Source organism: Thermobia domestica, chromosome 8 (assembly GCF_964235325.1).
Source record: "Thermobia domestica chromosome 8, izTheDome1.hap1.1, whole genome shotgun sequence".
Taxonomy (NCBI): Eukaryota; Metazoa; Arthropoda; class Insecta; order Zygentoma; family Lepismatidae; genus Thermobia; species Thermobia domestica.
Window position 1 is genome coordinate 192,780,925 of NC_137461.1, and position 15,782 is coordinate 192,796,706.

The following is a 15,782-nucleotide window of genomic DNA, read 5'->3' on the forward strand; positions in this document are numbered from 1 at the left end:
CGAGACTCGGTTAAGTCTCGCGAGACTTCTCGCAGTCTCGCAACATTTATGAATTACATATAATTGTATATTTAGTGATTTTACATTTATTGAGTTTTCTAAGTTGAGCGTTAATGCCTCTAGGAACAAAAAAGTGATTAGGGCAATATATATTTTGTGAGATTTTTTTATTCAAGGTTGATTTTCAGAATTAAAGCCGCCTTTAGTTTCTAAAAAAGGAAAGCTTTGTAAATTGGAAATTTATTACAGTATCGATTTAGGACTTTATTTTGCGACACAAACACATTGTGAAAGTTGATAAAAGGGAAAGTTGATAAAATGCGATAATGCAACATTGCTACAAGCGCGAACGAACCGAAAGAATTGGATCGTATTGTGTTGTGAGGTGTTCTTTTCTTGTCTACAAGCGCTTTTGGTGGTATAAAAACATCTTTACAATGGAAAATCACCCTTCAAGGAAACGACCAAAACGTGTAAACGTTGATAGTGGCGACGATATTTTAGTAGAGCCAAATATTGCTGGAGACCTCTAACCTGGAAAACAATGTTGGATCCAGCAACAATTTATGCTGGTTTTGCTGTAAATTATGCTATTAATTTGACGAATATTAATGGTCCAGCAATCAAATTCCAGCACAACTTTTCTTTTAATTTGGAGCGGAGGGGACACAAGTTTGGATACCATGTTGAACTCTAGGTTCCGTCTCCTTAGGATGTTATGAACATTCATCCCATGGAAAGCAATGGTAAACCACCATGGATTCACCTTGCCAAGGGACTTTTAGGTCAAATACCTGCCTTCGGACAGAATATCACATCATCATTCATTAACAGCCATAGAATAACATTGCAAAATTCTGATCCAGAATATATGCGAGACTGCGAGACCATGCGAGAAAGTCTCGCGCGAGACGAGACTCAAAATTTTATGCGAGACGCGAGACGAGACCAATATTTGAGGCTGCGAGACGAGACGAGACTTTTCAATTTCTCGTCTCGTCTCGTCTCGCGTGCATCCCTAGTCGTAAGCTACAGCTGAACGTGACATTCAAAACTTATGACCTCTTACCAGGAATCGACCACTAAATGCAGTCTTCAATCATTATAATATTTTGCTTTAATATTACGAATAGAAATATATTCTATTGATTTTACTTTTATGTATCGCCATCTGTCTCACACATCTGTATTTTCACAATTTTGAAAGATAGTGAAACAGAAAAAGAAATAAAACCCTTGTTGCTTCTTCTCTTCGGGATAAAGTATCTTGATTATCGACCATATATTTAGTGTAAGGAAACTTAGCGTGTTATTGGTTATGGTATGATGGATATATATTTTACTTGCTAATACACCAATGATATGTTAACCCGATCTGCGAATAAAAGCATATGACTATAAACTTATAGCAAAATTATACTCCATTGAATTTGAGATGGTGTGGTTGGAAATTAGCCAACGAAATGAAAGGAAGCCTATATATTAGTTAGGACAAAGTACCGTCATTATTTTTTCAAGTTGACTGTCGCCCTGAGAAAAAGTATCCACTTCTCTTATTTCTAGAAACAAATATACTAAACAAATCTAAAGCAAATTACATATAGGATTTAGATTTCTGGGCTTCCGGCATCTATGGCCATTTAGCCCGTCAGACGTCCCTCGGCGAGCACACCATCCGGGGAAAGGGAAGGAAGGAAGCGGCCTGGGACCTGTAAGTTAGGTACCACCCCGGCATTTGTCTGCTACGAATGAGAAAACCCAGGATAACCTCATTCAAGATGGCTGACCTGAGAAAGCTTTTAACACTTTTTCGACCGAGTGCTCCCACCGGGAATCGAATCCGGGATAAAGTAAATTAGAGTAGGACAAGGGAAGTGCCGTTTGGCAAATATGGACTTAACATGGAGGAAATTGATAGAAAAGTATTATATTCAGAAGCTTTAGAACATGAATCAGAAAAAAAAATAATAGAAGCCATTGTTTAGAGGGATGGATAGACAACTACAATAGTCAGAAAACATGTTCACAGTCTGATGCCACACTTGCGTATACAGTTGTTTGATGGTACAATGTTTCACTTTTGAAGAAATTTGTGTATATGAAGTTTCAATCGTCATTATTGTTCTATTCGTGTTATTTACTGTACTTCATCGGAGAGCTAAGATTCGCGTCTCTTATACGTTTTCAGTTCGGTTCTGCGCATGACCGGTAGAGCTGTTAACCAGACGAGAAAGAACAGAATTTTCGTAATGAATTAAGTTGATTTTGAGTGTAACGCCCCTTTCAGCAGCAAGGCTGTATGTATGAAACATGGACCTATTGATTAATGTGGAATCCGAACCACATGAGCTCCCACTGGAAATCGAACCGGGCTCTCCCACGCCAAAGGCGCGTACGCCAACCGCTTAGCCACGGAAAAGCTCAATTTTCGAATGAGAAAACATATACTCTTTTCGAGACAAAAACATCACGTTCACACTACCTACTTGAGACTGGACAGCTCGTAGTTAACTCTAATGACCGGCAGAAAATGTTACAATGTTTTGAAATCCGTAACTGCAAAGTGGATGAAAGGATTGGGAACATATAAAAACCCGAATGACTTCCTAATTCGAATAATAATATTTTGTAATTTATTTCTATCACCCTATAATAATAATAATTTGTAATTTATTTCTATCACCTTATAATAATAATAATTTGTAATTTACTTCTATCACCTTCACTGCTGATCTAGGGGTAAGGTCCTGCGCCTTTGATGCACGTAGTCCTGGGTTCGATTCCCGTAGGAGATCATTTAAAACATCACGGTGGTTCGGATTCTATCTTAAACTGTAGGACCAAATCTCATATAGTCCCCACTGAACGAGCGATAAACTCCAACAAATAATTATTTCTGTGTTTATTAATGGTTGACATTGCAGTAAAATTATATATATATATATATATATATATATATATATATATATATATATTATATATATACTGGTTACGTATCTATACCATACGTATCTTTATTTAATGGAGATGTGCATTAAATAAAGATAAGAAAATTAGGAATATTGTGTCTCTAACACGTAGTTTAGAAAATGAAATATCTAAATATATTTCATATTGTAAATCTGTTAAATTATACATATTATATATGAATAAGAACTTCAATTTCAAATTCTCGAACCTTTTCAGATAGGTTCTTAAATCCGTCTATTGATTTACATACGAATAAAGAAAGCTGAAATTCTTTTCCCTCTTTCTTGATAGCTTACTTCGGCAAACTAACGATTGTGTGTTCTCTTGTTAAGTAATCGTTTACTCTTTGCGCTCGAGGCTCTAAGAAATGTCGCCTTTTGCAAATGGTAACGAGTTTAATTATATTCAGAATTAAGGAGGACAGTTTGTTAGTCAATAGTCAAGGATTGCGACAGACTTTGCCATTGGCTACGAAAAGTGATGCTTTTATAATTTTTTTCAGCGGAGAATTCTTTCTATAATTCCTTCAATAATTACAAGAGAAACTAAATCTGTAGCTTAGTCCCTCTAATACGCCTAACAGAAGAAAAGAGATGAATAATAAAAGAAAGTGAACGGTTATGAAAGAATTTATTAAATGCTGCGTACAATATTATCAGTGTTTAACGAAAAATAAATGTCCAGGGATGAGAGATATGCCAATCAACAGATCATCTTAAGGTGGACGAAATCATATGTATGACTAAGAGTTCATGCATAGTTTTTGGAGAAAATGGAGGGGGGGGGAACGATTAATTTGTAAATTTAAAACTTGATACTGTAGAGAGCTACAAAGTATGCATTTAGTGCATGTGATACCGGGTTCGATTCCCGGTGGGACAGCACAAAAAATTAATTTCAAAATTCTTCACTTTCATTAACCACCCGTGTCATTTAGTCTAAAGGACATAACCATTGAACGTTAAACTTCCTTTGTTGGTGTTGAACTGAAACATACTGTAATATACCTTCATTAAGCTTTTCATTATGAACATTAGCAAGATGACAGTACTTATATGGCTAGAGAGATATAGCCTAAATTTATCAATAAATCTTAAATTTTAATTTCTGTTTAACTAAAACATTGACCAAATATAAGAAATACAAGACACCATAGATCACATTCAAATGAACAAAACACATGCTTGAGAGTGAATTCTCATACGTAGTTTTCGAGAAAATAAAAAACTAACTTTTGTGGTGTTAAAACTATATCGTCCATTAAGGAGTGACTTAGGGGGCTATAGCTTCGGGTCTCCACTCTAATCAAAATCTCAACTGGCTGTCTAAAAAGAATCATACAAGATACAATCATCATCGTAAGATAAAATATTATTAAAAAATGAAAAAAAATCTTCGTTTGTTACATCCACAGTAAAATAAATTAGCATAAATCAGTTTTAAAAAAGAAGATCGAATATAGTGCAGTTCAATAGAAGTATGCTGCAGTCTCATGTAACCATAGAATATCCAGTCCCAAGCGTTTGGCAGGCAAGTGATAACGCACGTAGCGACGTAGCGTAGTTGCCTTGGAGAGCACGCAGTGGCATGGCAGCTTTGGTGGACCATATTCTTCATTGCGTCCCTTGTCTTTCTACGCCAACATTATAAATCTCTTAAACCAGATTGTATAACACTCTAGGATAATGTAACACATAGACTGACGTATTACTCTCGTATAATTAGAATATAGGTATACTGATATGAATGTACTTTCTTTAATTCCTTGTATCGTGAAAATATGCACTAGTTTATTTTAAAAGAATATTAGTACAGCTATCACCAAAGGCATACATTTGAATATTTTTATTTACTCGTAAGAAAATGTAGTTTTAGGCAGAGGTGGCTTGTCAGGGGAGTCACAGTAGTAAAAGTTATTTTTTCAGTTGATACTGAAGAAACATACTTATTAACTTACCAACTGTTACATACAACAATTAATACATCAAATAACCTTTATTCCCTAAGGTTCAAGCGATAAAACTTTAATTTTTACAAGTGTGACTTCCCACACGAGGTGCCTCTGCTTTTAGGGGTAAATAGGAGAGAAGAATTGTCTAAATAACGAAACTTTAAATTACGCCATATGAAAAGCAACTATCCTTATATTTCCTTTCTCGCAAGATCAAATAATACAATGTTATCTACATATGTAACACTATAACACTACTGATTTGCTCATTATCAGATTTTCGAAACCGTTAGAACTTCGAATTTTGTACAAACATTCTTACACTGCGAGTATGATAAAATTGAGCAAAATTCGACTCCAAATGTGGAAAGAAGAGGTGTTACATTATTATTATTATTATTATTATTATTATTATTATTATTATTATTATTATTATTATTATTATTATTATTCCTCGCTAGATTTTCAGAACCGTCCGAGCTAAGAAGTTGAAATTCTACAAATGTTCTTCTTATACCCCCTTTTCTACCGTCCGGTATGGTGGGACGAAGAGAAAGTATTCCCTAGAGAAATTTGCAGATGGGACTGAAATGGTGTTTTGTTCTCTTTTTTAAATCAATATATGTTCCTGTTGAAACGTTCGATAGATACGAAAAAATTGGTACTTGCATGAATTTTAGAAATTTCAGCCCAAAATGTTGGGTGAACGGGATAGCATTACTATTACTTCACTGTTTTGAAAGACAGTCACGAAATTTGGTATATGGAGGATTTTTGCTTCATCTAATATGCGTCTGTTATCCAGTGTTGATAGAGATTATTAACTTTTCCGACTGACACACTGATCAGTATAAAAGAAAAATACTGATGAACAACTGATGAAAACTCCGACCAAGTGAGGTAAAATTTGGTAGGGAGTTACTCTTAACTTACTTAGGTATTAATATTTGATACGAAAGAATATTTAAAATTAAAAAAAAAAAAAATCGATGCCTAAGTGGTTTGAAAGTGGGTTTATTCAGCCGGTCGTAACACTTTTAATTTGTTAGACAAAACGACACACAATTTTGTACGAGTGTTTCTGAGAACTTTTGCTTGAGAGAGTAAGAATACGTCTTCAATCGCACAAATTCAATAAGGAAGACAACGCAGAGGACAGAGAATATTACTCTGATCTTCGGAAACAACTTTTGAACAGCTTGGTATAACGACAGGAAACTTGATTATCTCAGAGTTTGTTGTTGCAAAGTGCGAATCTATTATTAATCTACAGACATTTAAGTGATTTTGTTTGGTTGGAGTTTAGCGTCCCTTTTATACCTATATAAGACAAGGAAATAGTAGCCCGAACCGCCATAATGCATTCAAATTTGAAGTCCCACCCCCTTCAGGCATTGAAGAGCCCGGGACTCCTTTCCCAAAGGCGTGCGCTCGCTAGCAACTAAAGCTGTGGGCTGAACTAGCTATTTAACCGAGTGGATCGTAGTTTGAGCGGGATGGGAGTTTCTTTAGACTCACCGGAAGTAATAGTCTAAATTTGGTATTTTGAATGGTTTCTAGTCCAAAATACGAATCAATTATTCACTCACACAAATTAACTATAGGTAACGTAGGGCTAGGAGAGCAAACTATTGACTACAGTAAAACGCGGATAAAAAAGCTGACTTCCACTAACAAGAAAATTTCCGTGATTTTGGGTGAATCTGCCGATTACAAATAGAATAATACGAGTTTGTTAGATTTCTTCTGTTGGAAAAGTCATTTAAGGAGAATTCGGGAGAATTTATTACCGAAGGCTAACGGCCTTTTCTTCATACTTTTTATGAAATAGGAAAAATATACCGTCTCCAGGTGCGAGAATAAAATCTAGCTACGTGCCAATTAAGTGTGGGAGAATATATTGAAAAGTGAATCCTGAAAATCAATTACGTTCTAGAGAGGGGTTAATTATCTTGCCCAACAGCTTAAAAGAAGTGCAACAAATGTGCAATCTTCGCGTGCAAGAAAGCGATTTAGCGAAGTTTCTAGTTAAGTCAAGTAGGTGTGACTGGAAAATTTTCTTTCGGGACGGGCTAAGAACTTTAAATAAATTCACCAAAACGGAGATACTTTGCCGTTTTCGTGTATCAGAAACCAACTTAACAAGGTCTCAACTTTCAGAAGATCTATTTAGGGACGACTTCGCGAAAGTTAACTTTGAGTGTAGGGGCAACTGAAGGTTTTGCCTAACGACTTCTATTCTCCAATGAAGTACAGCTATCATTTCCAGATCGAAAAAAATATTTTAGCTTGATCTGGATTTTCACAGATATCTCTTAAAATAGCTAAGGATTTCAATTTAAAATTATGCAAATCTACAATATTTGCATACGAGAATGAAATTTAACTAGGTTTGGAAATTCTGAAATATGTAATGCAGGGAGTGACTATGGAAAAATCATTTGTCGAGGTCTAAGAATTTTGCTTTAAATGTCCGTTAATGAGTTCAATCTTTCGGTTTTGGCTGCAAGAAATTGATTTAAGTACGTTTCTGGTTTGGGAAGAGCTACTCTGGGACGATTATGGAAAATTAATTTGTAAAACAAATGATTCTGTGTAACAATATCAATAGAATGGGTGAATTATGATTTCAGGTGCAGAAAAAACAATTTAAATAGGTCTCGACTTTCAGCCAAAGTGATTGTCTACTTTGAGGTAGAAAGTTAGGATTTGGATGGAATTGGTTAAATTTACTATTTTTGGATGTGAAAAACCAATCTAATTAAATCCTAACGTTCGGAAAAGTCAGTTACGAACGAATGTGTAAAGATATTTATGGACTTTAGTGAATTCGCACTTGGACCACCCTGAATCAGGGATTTATGATTCTTAAAAATATTTTATGTTTATCTAGTCTCGAAGAAAGGGCATTTCTGCTAGCATAATAAAATTCATCAGTCCTGTTTTTTGAAGAAGTAGGAAGATCGAGGAAGAAATAATTATCTGTAAAACATTAGTCTGTAGCACCGACAATTTCACAAGCTAAAGTCAGTAATTTTTGACAAAGGAAATTCAATGATAACGTAATTTCTTTCTTAAACTTTTTAAAACACTTTTTAAGTTATTTAGTAGTTCACAGTTTACGCAATTCCAATTCTTAATCGAGTTCATTTAAATTTTGATAACCAGTGGCGTATTTACGATTTTATTTCGGGGAGCTTAGCTAACTTTAGTCCTGGAAATGTGAAAATTCTCCAAGATATTTCATTTACTTTAACACAGTAAATAACATTTTGGGGAGAGCTTAAACCCGGAAGCCATCCCCTTAAATATGCCACTGTTGGTAACACTCATAAAACAATATCATTTGGATAATTTTTGTCACTTATATATCATAGTCAGGGATTTCATTCACCCCTGCACTGTTGGATCTGCGGTGTCCATACTCCCGCCATTGCCAAATTCTGAATTAAACACTTATTTTTCCCGATGTCTTGTTCAAAGTAAGGTTGAAAAAAATAATTTTAACTTTAATTTTAAATAAACTACGTCATTTTCATTTCCTCTTCTGGCCATTTAGTAACAGGGGGCTTAGAAAAGTTATGAACCCTGCGTTTCGGCATTAGACTATATCTATGAGAACAACTTGTCATTTGTCTGTGCTTAAACGCTTTCCAAATTAATGTTTCAACTTTGACATTGGGGTAGGCTTATTGTTAAATCTTCATTCAAACGTATTAAAATGACTTATATCTTGCTCTAAAACTATTATGAAAAGGTAGAGTGACCAAATTCACGCAACGAAAATACAAGACAAGCTCTCAATTCTGAATATGATTGTCTTCCTTAAGGAATAAAATCTGAATGCACATAGAAAATTACAAGTACCAGTATTTATTACTACAAAGACGGATAATAAACCTAATTAACAACATCACCAATTATTATGGCAGCCCATAAGGGGAGGAGAAGTCCGTGAAAAACAATTGCTTTTTTTTATTCAATTGTGATTTCACCTAGATTGAGCTGAGAAAGCTTGGAAGACAGACACAAAAATGAAAAAGAAAGTCTGGGGGAGGAGAGGGGGGGGTATGAAGTCTGGGCGGTTCTGCCAATTACCTCAGCTTAATGTGAAAAAGAAGGAGCAGCAACATCAAGAACAGAAGTTGACGATGCTGAGAGCCAAGGATATTTTCCTCAAATTCTTGCCTTATTGACCATGAAATGAAATGAAATATTTCAGTTTAACGTCGCCCAACTATGTCCTTTAGGCGAAGGGAGATGATGATTAAGGCAAGTGAATGATGATGAAAGAATTGGTACAATGAGAAAGTGGGAGATGATGCTGTCCAGACCTACAGACGATGTTATCCATCACAAACTTACTTGGCCGAGGATTGAACTAGGGACCACACGCACTAGAAGCAAGCGCTCTACCACTGAGCCAGCGTGGCCCGCTTATTGCTCATATCATACGTTTTTACAGCAGTGATAAATAAGATGTTGAGAGCACAGGGGAATCAAGTCCAATCAGCAGAAGTTGTGACTAGAAGATAGACGGAAAAGTTAATACTGATTTTACCAACGATATTATAAAATAAGGATGTGCCCGTACTGCAAAATCATGGAGCCACACATCACAGCTGTGCCACGCCTATTCTGGGATCATTGTTGGTTCAATTTATAATCAGTGTTCAACATGTTGAAAATTACAATAACTTACCTGCTATTTCTTGAAAATTAAGGAAACAATCGGAAGTGAGCCTGATCGAAAAGCCAATTCAGCTCAAAAAGCGAACACGAATCCCACTGAAAGTAATGAGTTTGAATTCTTTTGAAGATAATTACTCCAAACCTGAATAAATTATAAGCGCGAGCTCAGGTAAGAGCAAGCTCAACTCAGGGGCGGATCCAGGACCGACTTCTGGGGGGGGGGGGATGGGTTGTCATACTGCTACTTTTAAGGGCTCCAAACTTCGGGATGGGTTTTATTTATATATATAAAGTAAGAAAGTTTCCTCTTTTGGGGGGGATCACCCCGATCGCCCCCCCCCAGATCCGTCCCTGGCTCAACTGAAAATAGTGAACTCGAGCCCAGTTGAGGAAATTGAGCCAAAGCGCGAACCCATTTGAGGCTAGTGATCTAGAGGACAAACGGAATTAGTGAACGCGAGCTCCAGAAGACTAGTGAGTGCCTCATTGAAGGATATGAGCCCGACAAACGCTATCCTCAATGAGAATAATGAGCGCTTGTCCCACTAAAGATAATGAAACAGAGCACAAATGAGCGCAAGCCTCACTGACGTCATTAAGACGAGCCCCACTGTGTAGTGAGTCCGTGCCTAGGTAAACACATGCCCTAATGAAATTCGTGAGCACGAACTCCAAAGAGGCTACATAAGTGCGACCCTTATTGAAGGATGTGAGCCCGAGTCTGAGTAAGCGCGAGTTCCCACTAAAGATAATGAACACTAGCCCGTAAGCTGTATATGTAACCATTTTGAACGTTAAAGCAAGAATTTAAATAAAAATAAACGCAATAAACACTATATGTTCACAAACGTAGAACCTAATGTTTTGAGCGAACATTAATGACGGAAAAGAGAAAAAAACAATCTGGTTTAGCGATATTCGCTAGTTTTTTGACTTCACTAAGCCTTGGGTTTTACATTATAAGAGTAATTTACAATATCGGACATGAATCTTTTAAGTTTTTTTTTTTTTTTTAATGAGATATCTTAAAGATGAAATATGTCCAAAATGACAAAAAACTGGACTTGATTACATTGTGGACTGAACGCACCAAATGTCCACACAGTTCATACTGCTGTTATTTTAAATAAGTCAGTCCTGCCAACAAAGTTTAGTGAGAAAAAAGTATAACCTTACATCAGAAATTGTCAATTTATAAAGCTCTGCAGGACAGGATAAAATAAGAATCATTCTTGTCAGACTATTTTCTATTTTCTCTCCTCCTAAGGCGAAGGTTCGCCGAATGTATGTAATTCATGCAGTTTCTAAATCTTTGTTATATCCTGCGTATCTTGCTTATTGTTTCAGGTTTTCAGGCCAATTGAAATCTAAACAACAAACATTTGAAAGTAACTATAGGTATGAAATTCAATTTTCTCTACAAATAGACCTGGTACCAACGGTATTACCAGAGTTTGCAACCAAAAGGTAAATATATACAGTTAATTAAAATCTCGATACTAGTATATTTGATGACCAGCTACACTTTTCTTATAACACATGGAGGTAAGAAAAAAGGAATAAATCATACTTTTTCAGAATTATTCGCGGGGCAGATTCGGCCTGTAGGCCGTCATTTGGCCATCACTGCCTTAATTATTAAAACATCTTGTAAAAAGGACATCAGGTAGACTCAAAATACTCCATAGTAAGAAAGTTAAAAAAACGTATAAAGCGCGTCCTGAAAGCTTCTTTCCGGAACTTCCGAGTGTAGAGTAAAAAATATGAACAATCCAGGATTTCCAGGACCTAGCCTATTTATATATATATATTTAAAAAATCAAATTTTGGAGGTCATTTTTTTTCTTCAGTCCAGATTGCCAGGTAGAGTATTACAGCGAAATTTCCTACAGGATTAATAATAAATAATAATAAATAAGTGCACCCGAGCGCCTGCCAGCTTGAAAAATGTGCCTCCTCTCTATAGGCGGGCTTAAGAAAATACAGAATTTTTCTGGATTTCAATGATGTCTTTGTTGACAAATGGCAATATTACGAAAAGCTGCTTAACATAAATCATATCACGTTTACAAATCAAGAAAAATGAATTGCTTTTGTTTGCCTTCAGTTTTGTAAATTCATTTTGAATATTTCTTCCGAATGCTAAATTGTATGAAACTAGAAGCTGAAAAATGGCTAATTAAAGTGCCTCTCTAAAAAATATATATTTTTAGCACTTTTCTGCTTAAATTTGAATCTGGAATATGCAGTCGATAGTTGTTCCACGTTTTAGACGCTTTTTTCGTTTAGATGAAAATAACACTCTTTGTGATGCTTATTGGCTAGTGTGTGCACGTTTGGTTCTAGATTCGATTTTCGGTAGGAAAGAGTTACGATCTGGACTATTACGGTGGTTTGGATTCTACCTTCAACTTTAGGCGCCTCTAACAAAATCAGAAATTTACCGTCTGCAGACTGAGAGTAAAGCATGGGCAGACATATACTGGGATCCACTCGGAAATAAAGGAAAATAGTAGCATTGATTTTTAAAAATTACAAAATGAAATCTTCCAATTTAATATCCCACGATTATGCCCATGGATCAAAAAGATAACAAGAGTAGTAGATATTATCATGAAAATTAAAAGATATTGCAGTGACAGTAGGTCGATCATATTGCAAGAAGAAAGGATTATAGGTGGACAAAAGCAACCTCTGATTGGATATCAAAAGGCACGGAGAAACTGAAGAAATGTCCTTACAGAAGGTGATGTAATGAAATCAAGAAGCACTGGACCAACGTGGAAAAAGAACTGTCAAAGATTGTAAAGAAGAATTCGAGAAACATCTATCCAGAAGTACATAGACAGTTGTTAACTACGTTAAGTATACGTAATTTACTTTCAAAATAAGGCTATAACGAGATACTTTGAGTCGCTTTATACTTTTCAATTCATCTTTGACAAAAATCAGTCTATTCGAAAGTATTTTCATTTCGATTAATTAATTCTTAACAGTACTTAACATCTCGTGTTTATAGGGTAAACAGGTTGATTATTTGATTTGACGTTTTACATTCCTTTCAGTACCGAGGTCTGTAAAGCTTAATGTGGAATCCGAACCTCGTCTGGAACCAGTTTCCCGCGCTACTATATAGCTAGGAAGAAGTTCTGTAAAATATATGGGAAAATTAGAAACGATTATGACAATAGTAGTCAATATAACAGCATGTTATATATATAAATATCCCCCTTCTAGCAAGCGGAACTCGCACTAGTGATTTTGCCTTACGGTTGCCACCCAATGATTGGGATCCTCCGCAAAAAAAAGTTGCAAATTATAAAAATTGAGAAAATAATGCCCCAAAATTTTGTCACTGACATTACTAAAGAAACACAGGAAGATATACACTGTACAAAGCCTTTGCTTAATACACAAAGCTGTGATTATTTTGGTATAATTCTTTAATTCGGTTAGTGACCAGTATCTCATAGTAGATACCGTACTCTCTTCAGCTGAATGCTATGGCTAAACTACGAGGTTTGCTCGGAGTTAAATAGCGTACATTGATGACGTCACAGAGCAATTACTTGATCGGCACTGATTTACAGAAATACCATAGGATGAACTGAAGGGCAATGGGACTAACTAACATATTAAACATTCGGATGGAGAAGAACAGTTTGATTATTTTTATTCATGATGCATCTGTTGGCAACCTGCAGATAGGCTACTTACAGAATTGTCATCGGTTTGACTATTCGGAATTTTTTAAGCTTCTGAATTTTTTGAATGACGCATAATCCGTTGTCCATAAGTTTTCGTATATACTCGAATCTAAGACGCAGGTTTTCTGCAAAAATTTCATTTATAAAATCGGCGGAATGTGTCTTGGAATCGCATACAAAACCACTACGGCAATGGGGTTTACAAAAGTGTGTGCAGCCCCCCATTTTATACCTGAAATTTCGAAGTTTAGAAATGGGGGTGCGTCTTAGATTCTAGTATATACAGTAAAAAGATCAGGAGTATTACTCTGAAGTGCGGAGCCCCGCATGTTTGTCAGGTTCGCCCTATGGAAAAGACACCACTACCCCTTTCCCTTTACATCAGAGTTCTGGAACATAAAATACAGCACGCAGTGAATTTTTTGAACTGAGAATTAACAAATCATACAGATTATGTTCAATTAACGATTCTACAAAGTTATGTAATAAGCCCCCGAACAGCGCCATAACTTATATTGTTTCTGGAGGGGCAAGTAATATTTGGGCCCCTAGTATTAATTTTGGTCCCTCCCGCAAAATTTGAAAATAGGCCTTTCCTTTCCATCTTTCTCTTACTCTTTGTGGGCCCCTCGGAGCCTGTAGGCCCGTTCCATACATGACAAATTAATTAAGGGGACAATATTGAGAAATCTCATAGTCATACGAATAAATATTATTTCTAGGGCCCCTAAGAGTAGACACTTTTTACTCAAATGGGCCCACAACACGACTCATTTTTGTTTTATTTAACTTTTGTATGCTGTTTTGTTTATGTAATGTAGTGACCCTGTTTGATGCTTCATTTATAATTTCATGTTCGTATCGTATATAGAGTAAGAAAATTTTGTCTTTAAGTGGGCCCTCCTCGAACGGCGGTGAGTTTCCCTGGGAGGCAGTTTCCACCCTTCCCCCTACAAGTTACGGCCCTGCCCCCGAAATAATGGCGTACTGGAGTATTAAAAGCTTGAAAAATTATTCTCTGTGCAGACCGTTGACATGGACTACCAGAGGTGCCCACAGGTGGGCTTTAGGGCGTAGACTTCTCCAATGAGATTCTTTGAAGTGAAAAGTTTTCATTGCAAACAGCACAATCAAATTGCAGAATGGCAAATATTGAGGGGGGGGCAATAATAATTTGGGGGAAGATAGTAAATTTTGGGTTCAAAATTCTAACTTTTAAGTAGGAAGAATGCTAAATTTTGGGGGGTTGCGCCCAAGCCCTTAGGGGATGGGAACACCTGTGGCCAACTAAAACTTCTCTAGATAAGTAGTGTAGAATTTCCACGTCAAATTCTTTCCTGTCTGTAAGATACATTATCTTAGTTTTTTACAGTCGTTTAAAACTTGCATTCTACCAGTAACTTGAGAATGCCTGTACCGATTCAAGTGCAATTTCCCTACTCTTCATAAAATATATCCTCTTAAGACAAATAGTATTTGTTGGTAAATAGACAAATACATATTAACCATTTATTTATTTATTTATTTTATGGCTTCTTACTTTTCAAGCCACTCACACGCAGAGAGGACTATTTGCAGAGCAGAAAAATATTTGAGTGCGAATATTTCGAATTCTTATTATTATTTCTTACACACTAAAAATACTTTATTTTATTACCTCTATGCGGTTGTGTACCTGGCCACCTTCATTCCTTTACTATTGAAAAGTGCTGGCCCACTTTCAACTTCACGTCACACAGAAAGCAAGCAAAGGCCTTCTCCTCCAGAAACTCTTTCACCTGCACAGGTAACAAAACATCAAGAAATAACACTTCTTTCCATTTAAACGAATATAAAGCAACAGCAGCACACTTGATAACACACACCACCTCACACAAACAACACAAAAGTTCTTAAGATGTTGAATATAAAACGTAAATACTTTAAAATGTTATAATATTCACGTAATTTGAAACAGCAGACATTCACTGATAAATCTCAAAACTCCAAAGTATTTCCGGACGTTCAACCAAGGCGTCCGCTTTCTACCGTGACCACGACTCGCGGCGGTTTACAACATCAGTTTCTATTGGTGCTGCTAAGAGAAACGTACCTTCTCATTGGATGGTAAACTTCAGGTGAAATCCTTCACTGGAGAGGAAAAAAAAAAAAGTTCTTCAACAAATGTCCACCTGCAACGTACTACAGGTTCATATCATCTGGTATATTCAACATATAAACATCTATGCGTATAACGCAACGTAAATAATAGATAATTCTGAATGACTATCTACCTGGGGTGCTTGAAAGAGCGGTGAAATAAGGATATGAATGAGTGAACTTACATGCAACACTATAAAACACAAGAATAAATTTTAGAAGTATGTTTTCACCCTTTTTGGCATTATATCGATTTAAGAGTTATTTTTTTTTTCGCTCTTTTTGGCATCGTATTGATTTAAGAAATAATTTTTTCGCTGTTT

At 36.0% G+C, this 15,782-nt stretch overlaps 1 protein-coding gene across 1 annotated transcript in view; it reads right to left on the bottom strand.

The window, feature by feature from the left end:
• LOC145693395 (uncharacterized) overlaps positions 1 to 15,372 on the bottom strand; it is a 398,952-nt gene extending 383,580 nt beyond the window's left edge. The window contains exon 1 of the mRNA XM_081769354.1: positions 14,978 to 15,372. The gene's annotated coding sequence lies outside the window, so the exon portion shown is untranslated. The remainder of the gene's footprint in view (positions 1 to 14,977) is intronic.
• Positions 15,373 to 15,782: the final 410 nt, after the last annotated feature.